This window comes from Procambarus clarkii, chromosome 66 (genome assembly GCF_040958095.1).
Source record: "Procambarus clarkii isolate CNS0578487 chromosome 66, FALCON_Pclarkii_2.0, whole genome shotgun sequence".
NCBI lineage: Eukaryota > Metazoa > Arthropoda > Malacostraca > Decapoda > Cambaridae > Procambarus > Procambarus clarkii.
The window spans coordinates 26,743,336-26,764,954 of record NC_091215.1 but is presented as its reverse complement, the minus strand read 5'-3'; the positions used below and the strand labels follow the sequence as shown (position 1 = coordinate 26,764,954).

The window sequence follows — 21,619 nt, the reverse complement described above, 5'->3', positions numbered from 1 at the left end:
GTGGGGCGGGGTGTGGGGCGGGGTGTGGGGCGGGGGAGGCCGGGGTGTGGGGCGGGGGGAGGGCGGGGTGTGGGGCGGGGGAGGCCGGGGTGTGGGGCGGGGTGTGGGGCGGGGGAGGCCGGGGTGTGGGGCGGGGGGAGGCCGGGGTGTGGGGCGGGGTGTGGGGCGGGGGAGGCCGGGGTGTGGGGCGGGGGAGGGCCTGGTGTGGGGCGGGGGAGGCCGGGGTGTGGGGCGGGGGAGGAGGTAGGGGACCTTACAATAGACGAGAAATAACACTGGGAAAATCTACCTCAACTTGTTATAATATATTACTGGCTGAGTGTAAGGTGTTGCTGCCTCAGTGTGCCCGCGTCGTAGCCTCATGTAACCCGCCATCGCTCCTCCACGAAAGACGTATACGTTATGTGTATTTGTAGTATGTGGGTGAAGCATTTACAGGAGGCAGCCCGTCTTCATGAATTTATATATGAGAAAATTCCTATTTTAAATGAACAGGTTAAAATTAATGAATGCATCTTTGGGGTTGGCTACTGGATGGAATGAACATAGCCTGATGACGGGCTGAATCATGGAAGCCTGCCGAATTATGTTTAAATTTGTTACATTTAATTAATAAACTTAGAGGACAGTTATTATACATATGGAATTAAGTTGGGTTTTTAGTTTGAAGCCTCTTCTAAGTAAGGCGCCAAAATTGTTCCCGCGTAGCAGCCGTTAATATTGAAAAATCTAGAATCGTGAAGTTATAAATGGATGAATAAATACAAATGGAAATCAAACCAATCTACCTAGGTCTATTCTAGGCTTAACCTAGTATAATCCAGCCCTAACCCATTTCCAGCTTAAGTTAAGCATAGATTAAGTTTAACAGATTAAAATTAAGTTTTACAGTCTTAATTACAGTCTCCGTGGTGTAGTGGTAAGACACTCGCCTGGCGTTCCGCGAGCGCTATGTCATGGGTTCGTATCCTGGCCGGGGAGGATTTACTGGGCGCAATTCCTTAACTGTAGCCTCTGTTTAACGCAACAGTAAAATGTGTACTTGGATGAAAAAACGATTCTTCGCGGCAGGGGATCGTATTCCAGGGACCATAGGATTAAGGACTTGCCCGAAACGCTACGCGTACTAGTGGCTCTACAAGAATGTAACAACTCTTGTATATATCTCAAAAAAAAAAAAGTTTTTACTTTAGTTCTACACTTTCAAATTTCCCGTTTTCTATTTTGTGATTATTTTTGCCATAACTTTGTACTAAATCCCAGAGAAGAACTAGAATATATGATTTAATTAGGAGAAAATATCTTTATCCTTTATATATTACACAATATTGTCAAATTTAAGTTAGAGCAGTTAAGTGAGGAAGAAGGTTGTGTATTGTTTACATGTTCAGTGGTGGCGGCGGCGGCCTCGCCTCACTCTACACTCTTCTATATCAACACTCTGCTATACCAGGTGAGGATTATATTATATATAGCAGTTATATGAGAGGTGAGACATGTGTGTACTGGTGGGGGTGTAGTGTAGGCTCCCCTGGGAGGTGGTGAAGGTTATCTGCGTCAGGGGGGGGCGGCGGCCCCTCACTCCTGCTACATGGTGACGGGTGAGCCTTGCCTAGCACCCCAGGGCCTTGTCTAGCACCCCAGGGCCCTTGCCTAGCACCCCAGGGCCCTTGTCTAGCACCCCAGGGCCCGTGTCTAGCACCCCAGGGCCCGTGTCTAGCACCCCAGGGCCCGTGTCTAGCACCGCAGGGCTCTTGGTTAGCACCCCAGGGCCCGTGTCTAGCACCCCAGGGCCCTTGCCTAGCACCCCAGGGCCCGTGTCTAGCACCCCAGGGCCCTTGTCTAGCACCCCAGGCAAACTTTGTCCTCTCAAGACGTTTAGAAATCACAAGAAGTTAACAAAGCTTACCTGTGACGTTAATTTAGTGACAATATATCAAAGTACGGGAAACTGACTAGACTTTCTCGAGTGTAAACATTGGGATGACTTGAGACACACTTGAGGGACGTGAGAGTGTTTATCCCGTCATGATTGGTGTTCCGGCGGGCGAGGCTCTCATTCACAACACTGAAGGTTAGGTTAGGTTAGGTTAGGTTAGGTTAGGTTATTCTCGGACTGCGTTCATGTTGTTGTCGTTAGAGTGGATGTTACCCACTTGTGAGCACCCTGGGTGACTGTAGGGAACCGCCCAGCACCCTGGGTGACTGTAGGGAACCGCCCATCACCCAGGGTGACTGTAGGGAACCGCCCAGCACCCTGGGTGACTGTGGGGAACCGCCCAGCACCCTGGGTGACTGTAGGGAACCGCCCAGCACCCTGGGTGACTGTAGGGAACCGCCCATCACCCTGGGTGACTGTGGGGAACCGCCCATCACCCTGGGTGACTGTAGGGAACCGCCCATCACCCTGGGTGACTGTAGGGAACCGCCCATCACCCAGGGTGACTGTGGGGAACCGCCCATCACCCTGGGTGACTGTAGGGAACACCCCATCACCCTGGGTGACTGTAGGGAACACCCCATCACCCAGGGTGACTGTAGGGAACCGCTCATCACCCTGGGTGACTGTAGGGAACCGTCCATCACCCTGGGTGACTGTAGGGAACACCCCATCACCCTGGGTGACTGTAGGGAACCGTCCATCACCCTGGGTGACTGTAGGAAACCGTCCATCACCCTGGGTGACTGTAGGGAACCGTCCATCACCCTGGGTGACTGTAGGAAACCGTCCATCACCCTGGGTGACTGTAGGGAACCGTCCATCACCCTGGGTGACTGTAGGGAACACCCCATCACCCTGGGTGACTGTAGGGAACCGCCCATCACCCAGGGTGACTGTAGGGAACACCCCATCACCCTGGGTGACTGCAGGGGACCGTCCATCACCCTGGGTGACTGTAGGGAACACCCCATCACCCTGGGTGACTGTAGGGAACCGCCCATCACCCTGGGTGACTGTAGGGAACACCCCATCACCCTGGGTGACTGCAGGGGACCGCCCATCACCCTGGGTGACTGTAGGGAACCGCCCATCACCCTGGGTGACTAGAGGCAGGCTCATTTGACAAGCCTAACATTTCTCCTTCACTTCTCTGCTACTTCACTCTCCTCAACGCGTGTCCCGGGGTAATGGGGGATTGAAGAATATGTATTATTACATATTAACTGCTTCTCTTACTCTCTCTCGACTGTTTACTTCTGTTATTCAAGTGTCGCAGTGTTAATAATGTTCTCTTCCACTTAAAATGGCACAGTGCACAGTTAATGTAATGAACTGAAATAATTACTTGTAACAGAAGAACACTGGGACTTCATAACACTCTCTCTCGTTACTTAAAATTACCTATAATTACTTAACAAGTATAATACTTTACGGAAACTCCGTTTCTCCTCTCCTGCCTCTCCTTTTAGGTGGGCAGGAAATTCTCATAAAGTTTCAAAACGTTATGAAAAACGTGAATTGAAAGTCATCTATTCTAACCTTACAGAGTAGGCCGGACGACTCAAACAGAAAACGGAACAGTACGTCACTTTTGTGAGTCGATTTCATTTCAAATTACGTCCAAATTTGGCCACAGCGCGCATACGAGCCAAATGTGACGTTATTTTTAAGAGGACGTGTTGCTCCTCTACCCGTCTTCTCTGCTGCCTCTCCTCTACCCGCCTCCTCACTAGCCACAAAACACTCCCCACCTCCCCTACCCCCGCACATCCGCCAGCAGTGTTCAGCCAGCGGCAAATCTCCTCCAGTAGAAGCCTCGCACCATAAAAACCCCAGCTATCAAATCCTTGGCTCAGCGATTATCACACACACACACACACACACACACACACACACACACACACACACACACACACACACACACACACACACACACACACACACACACACACACACACACACAGAGCCAGAGCTCAACCAGCCAGAGCTCAACCCCCGCAAGCACAATTAGGTGAGTACAATTAGGTGAGTACACATACACACATACACACATACACACACACACACACACACACACACACACACACACACACACACACACACACACACACACACACACACACACACACACACACACACACATGCACTCACACACATGCACTCACACACCTCCGCATGTGTGTGTTATCACGTAATGTTTACACAAGATATTCAGGCTTTTGGTGTCTCGTTTTCTTTGATGATAAATATTATCAAGAGTTGTGATATTTGCCACAACCTCCCGGAGATTATGGCAGCTGCTGTATTGACCTGGGAGTGTGAGAAGTACTGGCAGCTGCTGTATTGACCTGGGAGTGTGAGAAGTACTGGCTGCCTCTCATGTTCCTCGTCGCTTCTCTGGCCTCCAACTATTTTCTCAAAGTCTCCTATCGCCTTACAAACTGTGTGTGTGTGTGTGTGTGTGTGTGTACTCACCTAGTTGTGTTTGCGGGGGTTGAGCTCTGGCTCTTTGGTCCCGCCTCTCAACCGTCAATCAACAGGTGTACAGATTCCTGAGCCTATCGGGCTCTGTCATATCTACACTTGAAACTGTGTATGGAGTGAGCCTCCACCACATCACCCCCTAATGCATTCCATTTGTCAACCACTCTGACACTAAAAAAGTTCTTTCTAATATCTCTGTGGCTCATTTGGGAACTCAGTTTCCACCTGTGCCCCTTGTGCGTGTTCCCCTTGTGTTAAATAGACTGTCTTTATCTACCCTATCAATCCCCTTCAGAATCTTGAATGTGGTGATCATGTCCCCCCTAACTCTTCTGTCTTCCAGCGAAGTGAGGTTTAATTCCCGTAGTCTCTCCTCGTAGCTCATACCTCTCAGCTCGGGTACTAGTCTGGTGGCAAACCTTTGAACCTTTTCCAGTTTAGTCTTATCCTTGACTAGATATGGACTCCATGCTGGGGCTGCATACTCCAGGATTGGCCTGACATATGTGGTATACAAAGTTCTGAATGATTCTTTACACAAGTTTCTGAATGCCGTTCGTATGTTGGCCAGCCTGGCATATGCCGCTGATGTTATCCACTTGATATGTGCTGCAGGAGACAGGTCTGGCGTGATATCAACCCCCAAGTCTTTTTCCTTCTCTGACTCCTGAAGAATTTCCTCTCCCAGATGATACCTTGTATCTGGCCTCCTGCTCCCTACACCTATCTTCATTACATTACATTTGGTTGGGTTAAACTCTAACAACCATTTGTTCGACCATTCCTTCAGCTTGTCTAGGTCTTCTTGAAGCCTCAAACAGTCCTCTTCTGTTTTAATCCTTCTCATAATTTTAGCATCGTCCGCAAACATTGAGAGAAATGAATCGATACCCTCCGGGAGATCATTTACATATATCAGAAACAAGATAGAACCGAGTACAGAGCCCTGTGGGACTCCACTGGGGACTTCACGCCAATCGGAGGTCTCACCCCTCACCGTAACTCTGCTTCCTATTGCTTAGATACTCCCTTATCCACTGGAGCACCTTACCAGCTACACCTGCCTGTCTCTCCAGCTTATGTACCAGCCTCTTATGCGGTACTGTGTCAAAGGCTTTCCGACAATCCAAGAAAATGCAGTCCGCCCAGCCCTCTCTTTCTTGCTTAATCTGTGTCACCTGATCGTAGAATTCTATCAAGCCTGTAAGGCAAGATTTACCCTCCCTGAATCCATGTTGGCGATTTGTCACGAAGTCCCTTCTCTCCAGATGTGTTACCAGGTTTTTTCTCACGATCTTCTCCATCACCTTGCATGGTATACAAGTCAAGGACACTGGCCTGTAGTTCAGTGCCTCTTGTCTGTCGCCCTTTTTGTATATTGGGACCACATTCGCCGTCTTCCATATTTCTGGTAGGTCTCCCGTGTGTGTGTGTGTGTGTGTGTGTGTGTGTGTGTGTGTGTGTGTGTGTGTGTGTGTGTGTGTGTGTGTGTGTGTGTGTGTGTACTCACCTATTTGTGCTTGCGGGGGTTGAGCTTTGGCTCTTTGGTCCCGCCTCTCAACTGTCAATCAACTTGTGTACCGATTCCTGGGCTTCTCGAGCTCTATCATATCTACATTTGAAACTGTGTATGGAGTCAGCCTCCACCACATCATTTCTTAGTGTATTCCATTTACTAACTATGACACTGAAAACAAGTTCTTTCTAATGACTCTGTGGCTCATTTGGGTACTCACCTTCCACCTGTGTCCCCTTGTTCGCGTCTTACGCGTGTTAAATAATCCATCCGTGTCTACCCTGTCAATTCCCCTAAGAATTTTGTATGTGGCGATCATGTCTCCCCGAGCTCTTCTGTCTTCCAGCGGCGTGAGGTGCAGTTCTCGCAGCCTTTCCTCGTAACTCTTGCCTCTTAGTTCTGGGACTAGCCTACTGGCATACCTCTGAGCTTTCTCCAGCTTCGTCTTGTGCTTGACAAGGTACGGGCTCCATGTTGGGGCCGCATACTCTAGGATTGGTCTTACATATGCCGTATACAAGGTTCTGAAGGATTCCTTACACACGTTTCTGAAGGCAGTTCTGATGTTAGCCAGCCTTTCATATGCCGCGCATGATATTATTTTGATGTGGGCTTCAGGAGACAGGTTCTGTGTGATATCAACGCCTACATGTTTCTGTCTGCCTGTTTCATGGAGAACTTCGTCTACCATTCAGTATCCCGAGTCTGGCTTCCTATTTCCTGTGTGTGTACACCTAGTTAGTGCTTGCGGGGGTTGAGCTTCGGCTCTTTGGTCCCACCTTTCAACCATCAATCAACTGGTGTACAGGATTGTGTGTCCTGTGTAAAGGACAGGACTGTGCAACTGTGTAATGAAGTGTGAGAGAGCGTGTGTGCGCGCATGCGTGCGGTTAAGTGTGAGAGTGTGTGTGTGCGCGTGCGTTGGAGTGTGTGCGCGTGCGTGCGGTGAGTGCAGTGGAGTGAGTGTGAGAGAGCAGGGTTGGCTGCTCTCTGCTAAGCCGTGTCAACAGTGCATTAGTCTTGTTTTACGGCGCGCTTCCCTCTGTCTTTACCCGCCGCTCCGCGCGAAAGAGTTAGCTGAGCTGCCGAGCTGAGCCGGGAAGGGGTGAGGGGGGGGGGGAGAAGGGATGGAACTCTGAGACGGGAGGAAGAGGGGGAAGGGAAGGGAAGGCTCTCCAGTGCTGATGAGCAGGTGGAAAGAGGCTTCTCCGGGAGCAGGAGGGCCTCCAAATGTGGTGATTAGCCTACCATTGGAAAGTGGTGATAGACATACCATTATAAATCAGTGAGAGGAGCCCAGCGCATCACCATCAGTAATAGAGGCAGCCACGAGGACAAAGGTGTAGACCAGACCACACACTAGAATACAATACAATACAATACAATTTTATTTAGGTTAGGTACATACATACAATAAATATTTACAAGGATTGTTTGACTTATAGGTATAGCTAGTACATACAATGCCTAAAGCCACTATTACGCAAAGCGTTTCGGGCATAAAGAAAGAAGTTGAAGGGACGACGACGTTTCGGTCCGTCCTGAACCATTCTCAAGTCGATTGTGATGAGGAGTTATTGTGACTCATCGCCTGCACAAAGGTGTAGATGTGAGAAGTGTTCAGGGCGCTCCAGGTCATCACAGGAAGGTCCTAGGATAGGTCTACACTTTACAGAAAGTGTGTGATGGGTCGTAATTATTAGCGTTGGTTCCAGTGATCAGAGCAACACATCTGTCAATAGTTACAATACTAGCCAGATCTCTTTCTCAATTGTTGGTCACTCCGTCTACATCCTTACATTTAACAATTCACATTTTTTTTTTTTTTGAGATATATACAAGAGTTGTTACATTCTTGTACAGCCACTAGTACACGTAGCGTTTCGGGCAGGTCCCTGGAATACGATCCCCTGCCGCGAAGAATCGTTGTTACATCCAAGTACACATTTTACTGTTGCGTTAAACAGAGGCTACAGTTAAGGAATTGCGCCCAGTAAATCCTCCCCGGCCAGGATACGAACCCATGACATAGCGCTCGCGGAACGCCAGGCGAGTGTCTTACCACTACACTACGGAGACTAAACTCATGACCTCTAGGATCACCCCCAAATGTACACAGTTTCTGTGTACTGAGTGTATGGAGGCGGACTCCATACACTAATACAGCAGGGGTGTATTAGTGTATGGAGTCCGGGGTATGGAGTCCTAGGGGTGACCTCAATACAGTCATGTATTGAGGTCACCCCCTAGAGTCACACTACTGACTCACCAGGAGGTCACTGGAGAAACTATTCAGTAGGTGCTTTACTCCCGGGTATAGACGCATTTGGTAAAAGAAAATGTGCCCAATCATTTCTGTTCCGCCCAGGAAGCGAAGCTGGGATTTCCAATATTTTATCATGTATAATAAAAATGAATAGTCATATCATGCAACGTAAGTTTAGTTTTATTTCAAAATGGGTTACATTTTTCACATAAAATGTGACGTTGTAATCAAGTGAGAATATTTAAAGGGTTATTAACTTGGAGACCATGGATAGACTTCAGAGGTACGTGAAAGTCAAATGAAGAATCCACAAGGTCTTCTCTGAATACTCTCTATTTTCTTCTTCGAGGCTGTGGGTCCCTACAATTGCACCAGAGGTGGTACCCCTATATCATTTAATATATCTATATTCACTATTTTCGTATTAAGTTATTGTTTTATCATTATATACCAGATGTTATACGTGCATTTTTGAAGGGTCCACAACTTTCACCAGATATTCAAAGAGGTCCGTGACTCCACAGAGGTTATGAGCGACTGACATTGAGGTAATAGTGAACCTCCGAGGGGCGACAGTTTAGTCCTCCCCAGTTATTGGAATAGAGAAAAATCACGTTTTCCTTGTAAGAGAAAATGGAAGTGTCAAGTTAGCCGGGTGAACTACACTAAACGTAACCAATGTAATTAAATCTAATTTAACCTAACTTATTTTAAGCCTCACATAACACATTATTTGTGAGTAGAGAATGAAACGGTATACAATGTGTTTGGAATCTGACTGACCATTTATTATAAGAATTTTGCAGTCTCCGTGGTGCAGTGGTAAGACACACTCCTGGCGTTCCGCGAGCGCTTTGTCATGGGTTCGTATCCTGGCCGGGGAGGATTTACTGGGCGCAAATCCTTAACTGTAGCCTCTGTTTACAGTAACATGGGTTATTAAACAATTTGACGGGATTCGGGCATTCCGGGGAATGCCCGAATTTCGGGCAAGAAATTTACCGTATTCCCATCTGTACAAGAATGTACAGATGTACATCTGTAATAAAATAAATGTACAAGAATGTAAAAACTCTTGAATAAATAAAATACCGACCTCTACCCAACCCCAATCACTCAATCTCTCACACACATACAATCACCCAATCACAATCACCCAATCTCTCACACACATACAATCAAGTATGTTTATTGAGACAAGAAAGAAATACATCTCAAAGGGATAGAGTAGCTTAGGCTATGTCTACCCCCCTCCACACATAATATATATTTCAAGTGATAACGTATAGCCTATGCTCCAACCAAATTAAAAAAAATATGAATATAAATTTAAAATCAAAATAATGTATGTAACATCAAAATGCAAGCAATACAAACCAGGTAACAAGGAATATGAATAGAAATTGAATTGATCTTGAAATAAGTTTATTGAGGTAAAATACACACAAAGGGATGAGGTAGCTCAAGCTAATAGACATTGTTAGTAACCTTTATAGTGTAGACCGAGGCTGTGTCGTCCTGCTAGCCGGCTCCAGTCTTCTCATAATTACTTGTAACACAAAAGTTATTCTTGGTCAAATTAAAGACTGTTTTGCGAACGTCAATAAAATCAATACAATTCTGGTCTCTTTATAAAAAGAAGTTTGGTTTTCTTTCGGTAAAGTTTATCAAAACAAAACAACGACTTCCTTGAAATATAATTATCGAATATTCCAGATATGTTTATTGACTCATTAAAATGGCTTAACTTATAATAAAATGGTTTATTAACTCATTAATCTTATTAATCTGCAATGAATTACAAATTAACTAGTAAGATACTCTATAGCTTTAGTACATTCTGCTTATCGAAAACGTCTAAAGTAAATAAATACAAGAAATTAAAGGATGCATTATTGACAATTACTTATTGATGCATATAAGTAAAAAAAAATATTATACTAAGATACGTAAGAACTTGGTACAAAATACATTAAGCTTCAATTAATAATACTTGTCTATGTGCACATTATAATTGTGGAATGTGCGTAGATTTGTAGTTAAAATGTTATATGATGAAATAGCTGCGTGTCACTGAAATAAAAGATGCGAGAGTATTTGCAATATGTTATTGGGATAATATAATGATAAAATATGCTATATCAACTTATAGTTAAAGGCATAATTTCCTATGAATGGTAAAAATATAAAGAATACATATTTTTCAAGGAGGCTTTTAGATGCCTATTGTAATATTGTCATCTTGTGAAAAATTTTCACATAGATAGCCTAGTGAAAGGGGCCCGCGGAATGGATTTCCTGACTGAGAATAATAATAAGTTTCAACACGGCAATTACGAACGCTTAAATCCAATTAAACTGTGTCTACACCGACGGCTCAGTCCAATCTTCTACTGGACGGACTGCAGCAGCATGTAGGTTTTATAGAAATAATATTTGCACACAGACTGTGAGTGTCAGGTTAGACAAAGGGCTGAGCTCCACACAAGCAGAACTGTCGGCACTACAACTATCACAACATTAAAAAACATTAGAGGAGGAATAATATTTTGTGATTTTAAGTCTGCTCTTCAAGCAATCAAAAACTTCTGGAAGATCGACAGCAAGACCTCATACTAGCAGGTATAAATGCCCTAATTGCTGCACAGAGTAAAGCGTTTCGAATCTCCTTTGTATGGATACCATCACACATAAATATAACCCATCATAGTGACACAGACATTGCAGCCAAATTAGCGTGTAACAAGGATGAAGTTGAGTTAGACCTAGGTATCCCCATCTCTGCTGTCAAAACTTTATTTTTCCAAACACTCAGGTCTGATAGGAGAGAAATTACTGACTCCCACAACCTGAAAACACCAGTATAAAAAGCTATGATTTGTTCAGATCTGAAATTTATGTTTATGGTCAGCACAAAACGGTCACCAGACTGTGCGACACAGTGGTTGCCAGGATCAGGTTGGGTTACCGTTACCTGTGGCAGGTGGCTACAGGTGACGGGTCTCCCAAACCTGAGCACTCCAGGTGCAAACTCTGTGAGCAGCAACTGGGACATGATCTCCACCTACTACATCACCAAATGCCCAGTTAGTAGACCATACAGACCAGTTGGCATGAGGTACCTGGAGCTTTGCAATTACTTTATTCACTCTTATGTTGATGATGATATCCTCATAATGCACCCAGAGTCTGCCAGTGCAGACTACTTATCACATGTCTTTGTATAACTAACCATCCTGTGTGATGGTGATTTTATAGCATCACGTAGCTAGTTTTTTTGACACGCTGTACTCCCCCTTCATATAGTCTAGAGTCGCTGCACACATACAGATACTGTATACCTAAATGTGTTAATGATAATGAAACAAATACAAATAAATATATTGGGAAAAATCACATATCTTGGCTTTCAAGTGAATTCAATAAGAAGCAGACATTCTCTTCACATATCAAACTTGCACGAGTTAAGATTTTAATAGTTTAAAACATATTTGATATATTGCCTGCGGCGGCCCCTGGGGTCTCCAGACCTGAAACTGGCATTTGGACATTACCAAGTGGACGTTGACAACTAAACTTTCACAAGTATACACTATGAACCTCAGAAAATTATTCATGTATGCAGCGTTCTTGCAGCTCAAAAGATATATATATATATATATATATATTATATATATATATATATATATATATATATATATATATATATGTCGTACCTAGTAGCCAGAACGCACTTCTCAGCCTACTATGCAAGGCCCGATTTGCCCAATAAGCCAAGTTGTCATGAATTAATTGGTTTTCTACTATCTAACCTACCTAACCTAACCTTACCTAACTTTTTCGGCTACCTAACCTAACCTAACCTATAAAGATAGGTTAGGTTAGGTTAGGTAGGATTGGTTAGGTTCGGTCATATATCTACGTTAATTTTAACTCCAATAAAAAAAATTGACCTCATACATAATGAAATGGGTAGCTTTATCATTTCATAAGAAAAAAATTAGAGAAAATATATTAATTCAGGAAAACTTGGCTTATTAGGCAAATCGGGCCTTGCATAATAGGCTGAGAAGTGCGTTCTGGCTACTAGGTACGACATATATATATATATATATATATATATATATATATATATGTCGTACCTAATAGCCAGAACGCACTTCTCAGCCTACTATTCAAGGCCCGATTTGCCTAATAAGCCAAGTTTTCTTGAATTAATATATTTTCTCTAATTTTTTTCTTATGAAATGATAAAACTACCCATTTCATAATGTATGACGTCATTTTTTTTTATTTTAGTTAAAATTAACGTAGATATAAGACCGAACCTAACCAACCCTACCTAACCTAACCTAACCTATCTTTGTAGGTTAGGTTAGGTTAGGTAGCCAAAAAAGTTAGGTTAGGTTAGGTTAGGTAGGTTAGGTAGTCGAAAAAAAATTATTTCATGAAAACTTGGCTTATTAGGCAAATCGGGCCTTGCATAGTAGGCTGAGAAGTGAGTTCTGGCTACTAGGTACGACATATATATATATATATATATATATATATATATATATATATATATATATATATATATATATATATATATATATATATATATATATATATATATATTTATACATATTATATAATTATATTGAAAAATAATTCTGTATACAAATGATCAGTGTTTCGTGATCGTCAATTGCATATAATTATATATTTAGTAGATATTGGAAGGAGTCTTTCTTGTTGATGTGGGATCTTGAAAACATGACAAAGGGTGGAATGAATAATTATAGCACAAATCTTCTCTTTATTTCTAATATTCTTCTTCACTTGGAAAGGCAATTGAAAAATTAACTCCACATTAAATATTGATATAGTTTTATTGGGCCTGATACGTGTAAGTACATGATGCGTTTCGCTGAAGCTGTCAATATATTCGGAGGCAGAGGGGAAGAGGATACTAATTAGTAGAAAAACCAGTGTATATATAACCTTATCTTATATAATATAAGATGATATTACCCGGTCACTGTCGGCTGAGGAAGTTAAGGTGGCACAAGGTCGCAGTTCCGTCTTGAGGATGGTAGGCTATTAGGTAAGTAGGATGAGCTGGCTATTAATTGTTGGATGAATATGTATACTTCTCTATTAACATTGTATCTGTCGATTATTTGTGTTGTTGGTCGGAATGTCTGGTTAGGTGTAGAGATAATGTGATCTTAGAGCCTTATTGTTTGTGCATTGTAAGGCGCCTTGAGAGATGTCGTCTTGCCGATATATTGAGATCGTTGGGTTGACAATCCCTAAGTGGGTATGTGAAGGTATAGACAAGTTCGTCTTTTTGAAGGCGTTTCGTTTGGTGTCGGAAAGAGTTCTCCAAAACAAAGTTAGCACTTCTTGATCTTGTAGTGCTCGGTGATCTGTAGCTTCAGAGTAGTGTTGGTTCGGGTTGGGTTTCTGTCGGCTATGCATTTCAAGATTCTTTCATCCGTCCTGTGGGCCGTGGTAAAGTTCATGTAGAATAGTTTAATACAGTTGTCTCTAAACTCTTGGATTTTTATTCAGCTGCCACTACATAATGACGAATAATTTTGCTGACAAATATGTGAATAATTTGCTGACAAAGTACACATTTGGTCAGGCTTATCAGATGGTGCAAATGCATGATTGGATTTCTTTTTTATGTTGTATTCTTGTACAAAAAAAAGGAAAAAAAAAGTCTTCATGCTCTTGCATTTGTTCTGTATAATGCTTGTTGTCTTAAGAAGAGTTCTTTGGGTTATTTACTATGTACTTTGTCAGGCTTTGTATCTTTTATATTGTGTATATTGTAATTTTATAAATAAAAAAAAAAACTCCCAGAGGTACCTGTCAGCCGAGCTTTAGCTCTATTACATTTTGTTGCTGTGAGTACCACCACCCTCAGGCTGCTCTAGTACCACCACCCTCAGGCTGCTCTAGTACCACCACCCTCAGGCTGCTCTAGTACCACCACCCTCAGGCTGCTCTAGTACCACCACCCTCAGGCTGCTCTAGTACCACCACCCTCAGGCTGCTCTAGTACCACCACCCTCAGGCTGCTCTAGTACCACCACCCTCAGGCTGCTCTAGTACCACCACCCTCAGGCTGCTCTAGTACCACCACCCTCAGGCTGCTCTAGTACCACCACCCTCAGGCTGCTCTAGTACCACCACCCTCAGGCTGCTCTAGTACCACCACCCTCAGGCTGCTCTAGTACCACCACCCTCAGGCTGCTCTAGTACCACCACCCTCAGGCTGCTCTAGTACCACCACCCTCAGGCTGCTCTAGTACCACCACCCTCAGGCTGCTCTAGTACCACCACCCTCAGGCTGCTCTAGTACCACCACCCTCAGGCTGCTCTAGTACCACCACCCTCAGGCTGCTCATACGCCTTCCAGGATGTTGCTGTGAGTACCACCACCCTCAGGCTGCTCATACGCCTTCCAGGATGATAATCCACACTTTGAGAGCATTTACAATGGCTGACTCATCAGTTATCAGGCATTCAGAGTCCAACTTGGGATGGGATCCACAGAAGACAATCTGAGTCCACCACTCATGTTCTGATCCCACCTGCGCCTTCACTCACACACAAGCCACTTACACTTGTGTCTTGTGGAGGTGAGTACACTCCAGGATGACACACTCACAACTAATGTGTCAAACCGTCAACTGTGGAGACTTGTACTCAAAGACCAAATAATTAGTGGTTGTCACTAGTTTACCTGACATAATTTTACCTAATTATTATTATTATTATTGAAAGGTGAAGGAAAGTCCCAATTTATGTGTAAGTGTGTTATTAAACCAAATCTTGAGGTGAAGCCTACATCCTTTATGAATGTTGTGTTAAGCGTTGACAACATCACCAAGAGAAAGAATGTAGGCTTCACCCGAAGATTTGTTTTTCTTAATACACTTACACATATACTTTAGGACACATGTCCTTCACCTTTATGCAAGTACTACGGCATTGTAGCAAGTTTCTGTTATCATCATCATGATGATGAGGTATTTTTGTTGACGGTTTAATAATAATCTTGAGCCTAGTAAGTGCTGAGAATACAGGGACCCTTAAGCTGTGTGGACATTGCCTTTATAATTCTTAATTTAATTAAAGTTATCCATCCTTGTTAATGGCGTGAGTAATATTCTCACAGATCAACCAAACTGGGTTTCTCTCACCAGATTATATAAGAGAAAGCAGTTGTAAGTATACATTTTGCCTCTAACAGCTCGTAAGTCCCGCTAGACGCCGTGTGGCAGGTGACACGCCAAAATGTACGGATAAACAGCCTAAAACAATTCCAGAGCTCCGTTTTAGCCGGAAATGAAATATAAAAATAGCGAAATATCGCTTCATAAAGAAAAAATATGGCGCCACGGCAACACTACCCCGGGTTGCCAACGAGCCATTTGCCACTTACACCGGAAACTGCTCTCTTTTATGAGGTTTAAAGCGATTTGGATTTTAAATGGCCAACAATAACGAGGCAAGTTTGTCAGGAAACGATAAGCATTACACAGGCGGTGGCCGCTTTGAAATGGTAATAGTAACACAAGACTTTATTGAAAGGGAGTAAAGCTGGGGCGGGATTATTGCGGGTGGTGGCGGGGTTTAGGCTATGAGTGCGGGTTTATGGCTGGTGTAAGAGGTCATTCCTGCCAACACTACACTCACTCCTACATGCTCTAATGTCTTTATTGCTCGCCACGCTGGAAACACGCACCTCATTGAACAATTGGCTCCTCCCATCTTACATGAGAGTAATGGCTGTATTCCAGACACACAAATGCTGTAATTTGTCTCAGTATCTTGGCGGCTGAAATAGAACACGGTCCAGTATTTTGTGGAATTCTGCGAGTTTGAACGTTGACATATTAGGAAGAACTATCCTTGGTCTTCCATTTAGCAAATATTATACAGGTCTGCCATTAATACCTCGAGAGTAAGCTGCTTGATTGATTTGTTTCCCTGATCATGTCAGGAGTAGAGATTTGACTCTTGGTTTCCACCTCTTTCTTGCTCCAAATCTTTCTTCTTGAATGACCGGCAAATTGGAAACTGCAAAAGTTTACTATTTATGTTTTTCTGCGTCGAGATTTTATCATGTTGAGGATGGACAGATCTCTTGACAGAAAAATGCTCATTTGTTCCGACAACTTTGCAAATCTTGCAAACTGCAGCGACCATATTCTTTTCCGAAAACAAATCTTATCAATGCAAAGATAAGTTCCCCTGTAGGGAGACTAACACAGCCTTCCAACGAAAGTTTCCCCATTAGAATATTGTCAAAAAATGCCTAAAAATCAACTAAACCTACTATGATGCAAAACACTGTAGCCCAAGTCACAGCCAAACGCAAGGAAACGAATGCGCGGCTAATGACTTCTCGCTCCATCAAAAACTCGATTTGGTGCATTTAAACTCCGGAATCAAACTGGGAAAGAAAAATATTAAGGGAGATGATAATGGCCGTGGACATTAGAGATGGCAGCATTCCCGGGATTTTATAGGAAAATGGGAGAGTTGGAGTGTGGCGGTGGTTTGGGCGGCGTTCGTAAGCTTCCATAAAGGTTCGTGCGGCGAGCCCTTCAACCGTCTTGCGCTCGCTGGCTCATAATACCAGTTAACACAGGCGCGGGAGACCGATCCCAAGCTATAACCCGACTAAACACCATATTATATTTTATCTACAGTATATTTTCATATATTTCATGATACATGTATACAAGAGGAGAGACTTGGTGAATAACATTTTATAAGGAGTAAAGTTAATTCAAATGCATTATAGTTGTTTAGGAAAATGGCGTTTTCCTTGTCCTAGGCTCAGAGGCTGGAACACAACATGGCGTCAAGTGTTCCTGAGCTCGTAGGCTCATATATGTCATATTCAAGACCATTATTAGGACAATGGTAGTTGAAATATATGGGAGTTTACCGTAGAGTATGGTGACCCCCAGCATGATGGAGGCGACCTATGGTGGACCCTGGGGTCAAAGATGGCGCCACACACACACACACACACACACACACACACACACACACACACACACACACACACACACACACACACACACACACACACACACACAAGGAGTTGTGTGTGTAATTCTGTGTAATTCGTAATTCTGTGGCGCGGGTTCGATTCCCGCACGAGGCAGAAACAAATGGGCAAAGTTTCTTTAACCCTAAGTGCCCCTGTTACCTAGCAGTAAATAGGTACCTGGGAGTTAGTCAGCTGTCACGGGCTGCTTCCTGGGGTGTGTGTGTGTGTGTGGTGTGGGAAAAAAAAAAAAAATAGTAAGTTAGTAGTTAGTAAACAGTTGATTGACAGTTGAGAGGCGGGCCGAAAGAGCAAAGCTCAACCCCCGCAAAACACAACTAGTAAACAACTAGTAAACACACACCTTACTCCTCCTCCAGTCTTCTCTAATAATCTCTCGCCTCTCTCATGTTCTCCCTCAGGATTCTCATACGACTTAATTTTGTGCTTCTATGTTTTCACGGTAATTGTGGCGCGCAGGAGTGTGGGTCGCTGTCCTCCACTTTACTGTCTTCCTCCTGCTCTTTCCTCTTTCTATCCTCCTCCTCCTACTGCCCCTGACTCCTCTACCTGTTCCTCCTGTTGGTGGTGCTCTTCCTGCTGCTGGGTGGGCTGCTCCTGTTGCAGGGGGCACCTCTTGTTGCTGGGAGGCTCCTTCTGTTGCTGGGGGGCTCGTCCTGTTGCTGGTGCTGCTCCTGTTGCTGGGGCTCCTCCATCTTGCCTGGCTTTCTCGCCTCTATAACTCATAACCAATGAACTGTTTCTGTCGCTGCCCCGCGATGGGTCATTATGGAACCAAATGGGCTTGTATTTGTGTGTTACGCCATTTATTGGCTGTGGGGGGAGGTGGGGGGAGTAGTGGGGGTGGTGGGGGAGTAGTGGGGGTGGTGGGGGGGAGTATTGGGGGTGGTGGGGGGAGTAGTGGGGGTGGTGGGGGAGTAGTGGGGGTGGTGGGGGAGTAGTGGGGGTGGTGGGGGAGTAGTGGGGGTGGTGGGGGGGAGTATTGGGGGTGGTGGGGGGAGTATTGGGGGTGGTGGGGGGGAGTATTGGGGGTGGTGGGGGGAGTAGTGGGGGTGGTGGGGGAGTAGTGGGGGTGGTGGGGGGAGTATTGGGGGTGGTGGGGGGAGTATTGTGGGTGGTGGGGGGGAGTAGTGGGGGTGGTGGGGGGAGTATTGGGGGTGGTGGGGGGAGTAGTGGGGGTGGTGGGGGAGTAGTGGGGGTGGTGGGGGAGTAGTGGGGGTGGTGGGGGGAGTATTGGGGGTGGTGGGGGGAGTAGTGGGGGTGGTGGGGGAGTAGTGGGGGTGGTGGGGGGGGAGTATTGGGGGTGGTGGGGGGAGTATTGTGGGTGGTGGGGGGGAGTAGTGGGGGTGGTGGGGGGGAGTATTGGGGGTGGTGGGGGGAGTAGTGGGGGTGGTGGGGGAGTAGTGGGGGTGGTGGGGGGAGTATTGGGGGTGGTGGGGGGAGTAGTGGGGGTGGTGGGGGAGTAGTGGGGGTGGTGGGGGAGTAGTGGGGGTGGTGGGGAGTAGTGGGGGTGGTGGGGGGGAGTATTGGGGGTGGTGGGGGAGTATTGGGGGTGGTGGGGGGGAGTATTGGGGGTGGTGGGGGGAGTAGTGGGGGTGGTGGGGAGTAGTGGGGGTGGTGGGGGGAGTATTGGGGGTGGTGGGGGGAGTATTGTGGGTGGTGGGGGGGAGTAGTGGGGGTGGTGGGGGGAGTATTGGGGGTGGTGGGGGGAGTAGTGGGGGTGGTGGGGGAGTAGTGGGGGTGGTGGGGGGGAGTATTGGGGGTGGTGGGGGGAGTAGTGGTAGTGGGGGTAGTGGGGGTGGTGGGGGGGAGTATTGGGGTGGTGGGGGGAGTATTGTGGTGGTGGGGGGAGTAGTGGGGGTGGTGGGGGGGAGTATTGGGGGTGGTGGGGGGAGTAGTGGGGGTGGTGGGGGGGAGTATTGGGGGTGGTGGGGGGAGTAGTGGGGGAGTAGTGGGGGGTGGAGGGGGAGTAGTGGGGGTGGTGGGGGAGTAGTGGGGGTGGTGGGGGGGAGTATTGGGGGTGGTGGGGGGAGTAGTGGGGGTGGTGGGGGGGAGTAGTGGGGGTGGTGGGGGAGTATTGGGGGTGGTGGGGGGAGTATTGTGGGTGGTGGGGGGGAGTAGTGGGGGTGGTGGGGGGGGAGTATTGGGGGTGGTGGGGGGAGTATTGGGGGTGGGGGGGAGTATTGTGGGTGGTGGGGGGAGTAGTGGGGGTGGTGGGGGGAGTAGTGGGGGTGGTGGGGGGAGTAGTGGGGGTGGGGGTGGTGGGGGGGGAGTATTGTGGGTGGTGTGGGGGAGTAGTGGGGGTGGTGGGGGGGAAGTAGTGGGGGTGGGGGTGGTGGGGGGGAGTATTGGGGGTGGTGGGGGGGAGTATTGGGGGTGGTGGGGGGGAGTATTGTGGGTGGTGGGGGGGAGTAGTGGGGGTGGTGGGGGGAGTATTGGGGGTGGTGGGGGGAGTATTGGGGGTGGTGGGGGGAGTATTGTGGGTGGTGGGGGGGAGTAGTGGGGGTGGTGGGGGGGAGTAGTGGGGGGTGGTGGGGGGAGTAGTGGGGGTGGGGGTGGTGGGGGGGAGTATTGTGGGTGGTGGGGGGGGGAGTAGTGGGGGTGGTGGGGGGGAGTAGTGGGGGTGGTGGGGGGGAGTATTGGGGGTGGTGGGGGGAGTAGTGGGGGTGGGGGTGGTGGGGGGAGTAGTGGGGTGGGGGTGGTGGGGGGAGTAGTGGGGGTGGTGAGGGGGAGTAGTGGGGGTGGTGGGGGGTGTAGTGGGGGTGGGGGTGGTGGGGGGGGAGTAGTGGGGGTGGTGAGGGGGAGTAGTGGGGGTGGGGGGGAGTAGTGGGGGTGGAGGTGGGGAGGTTGTGGTGGAGTGGGGGTGATGGGGGGTGTTGGTGGGTGTAGTGGGGGTGGTGGTGGTGGGGGGGGGGGAGTAGTGGGGGTGGGGGTGGTGGGGGGAGTAGTGGGGGTGGGGGTGGTGGGGGGGAGTAGTGGGGGTGGGGGTGGGGGTGGTGGGGGGGAGTAGTGGGGTGGGAGAAGTTGTGGTGGAGTAGTGGGGGGTGGGGTGGTGGGGGGGGAGTAGTGGGGGTGGGGGTGGTGGGGGGGGAGTAGTGGGGGTGGGGGTGGTGGGGGGGGAGTAGTGGGGGTGGTGGGGGGGAGTAGTGGGGGTGGTGGGGGGGAGTAGTGGGGGTGGTGGGGGGGAGTAGTGGGGGTGGTGGGGGGGAGTAGTGGGGGTGGTGGGGGAGAAGTGGGGGGTGGGGGGAGTAGTGGGAGTAGTGGGGGTGGTGGGGGGAGTAGTGGGAGTAGTGGGGGGTGGGGGGAGTAGTGGGGGGTGGGGGGAGTAGTGGGGATGGGGGTGGTGGGGGGGAGTAATGGGGATGTAATGTGGGGGGGAGGGCGGAGGGCACACGGACATATTGTGGCGCAGAAGTGACGTCAACAGAACAGTCTTAGGGACTCGTGATGTCTGTAAATTGGTGACATCTATAAAAAGCCTTTTGTAAATTATACAACACGAAAAATATATTCGTTTTCTATTGAAATGAATTCGTGTATGTTGATCAATATTAAGTTTGAGCTACAAGGTGTATAACACACACACACACACACACACACACACACACTCACACACACACACACACACTCACACACACACACACACACACACACACACACACACACTCACACACACACACACACACACACACACACACACACACACACACACACACACACACACACACGCCAACTATGGTAAGTTAGCCCAACAGGACTATATGGAGGGAAAGCTGTTAACCGCTTCTGGCACTATATACACTGAGTTGACTTTAATCCTGAACTGTGTTGAGGAGTAACTAAGGTATAGTTGACGGTCAACTCGGTGCTGTAGGGGCCTTAGCTCTCGGACAGCACACTGGACTTGTGATCCTGTGGTCCTGGGTTCGATCCCAGGCGCCGGCGAGAAACAACGGGCAGAGTTTCTTTCACCCTATGCCCCTGTTACCTAGCAGTAAAATAGGTACCTGGGTGTTAGTCAGCTGTCACGGTCTGCTTCCTGGGGGTGGAGGCCTGGTCGAGGACCGGGCTCGCGATCGCGGATAATATGAATGTAAGACAACAAATTCTTCTGTAAAGTATATTTAAACATGTAAAGAGTTTATGTTATCATTTGTCGCTCTGAATTTCCAGAAAACCCTCTTCCAGAATAATGGTAAGTGGAGCCGCGGAGGCGTCCCTTGAGGCGTCCCTGGAGGTGTCCCCGGAGGCGTCCCTGGAAGCCTCCGCGGCTCAGGAACACAACCCGTTCTCGCACTTGCTTATAGTCAATATCTTGCTTATGAATAA

The 21,619-nt window shown here is 47.1% G+C and overlaps 1 long non-coding RNA gene across 1 annotated transcript in view; it reads left to right on the top strand.

The window, feature by feature from the left end:
• The first annotated feature begins 269 nt into the window (after positions 1-269).
• LOC138355162 (uncharacterized) overlaps positions 270-21,619 on the top strand; it is a 113,276-nt gene continuing 91,926 nt past the window's right edge. The window contains exon 1 of the long non-coding RNA XR_011223880.1: positions 270-1,453. This is a non-coding gene — a long non-coding RNA (uncharacterized lncRNA). The remainder of the gene's footprint in view (positions 1,454-21,619) is intronic.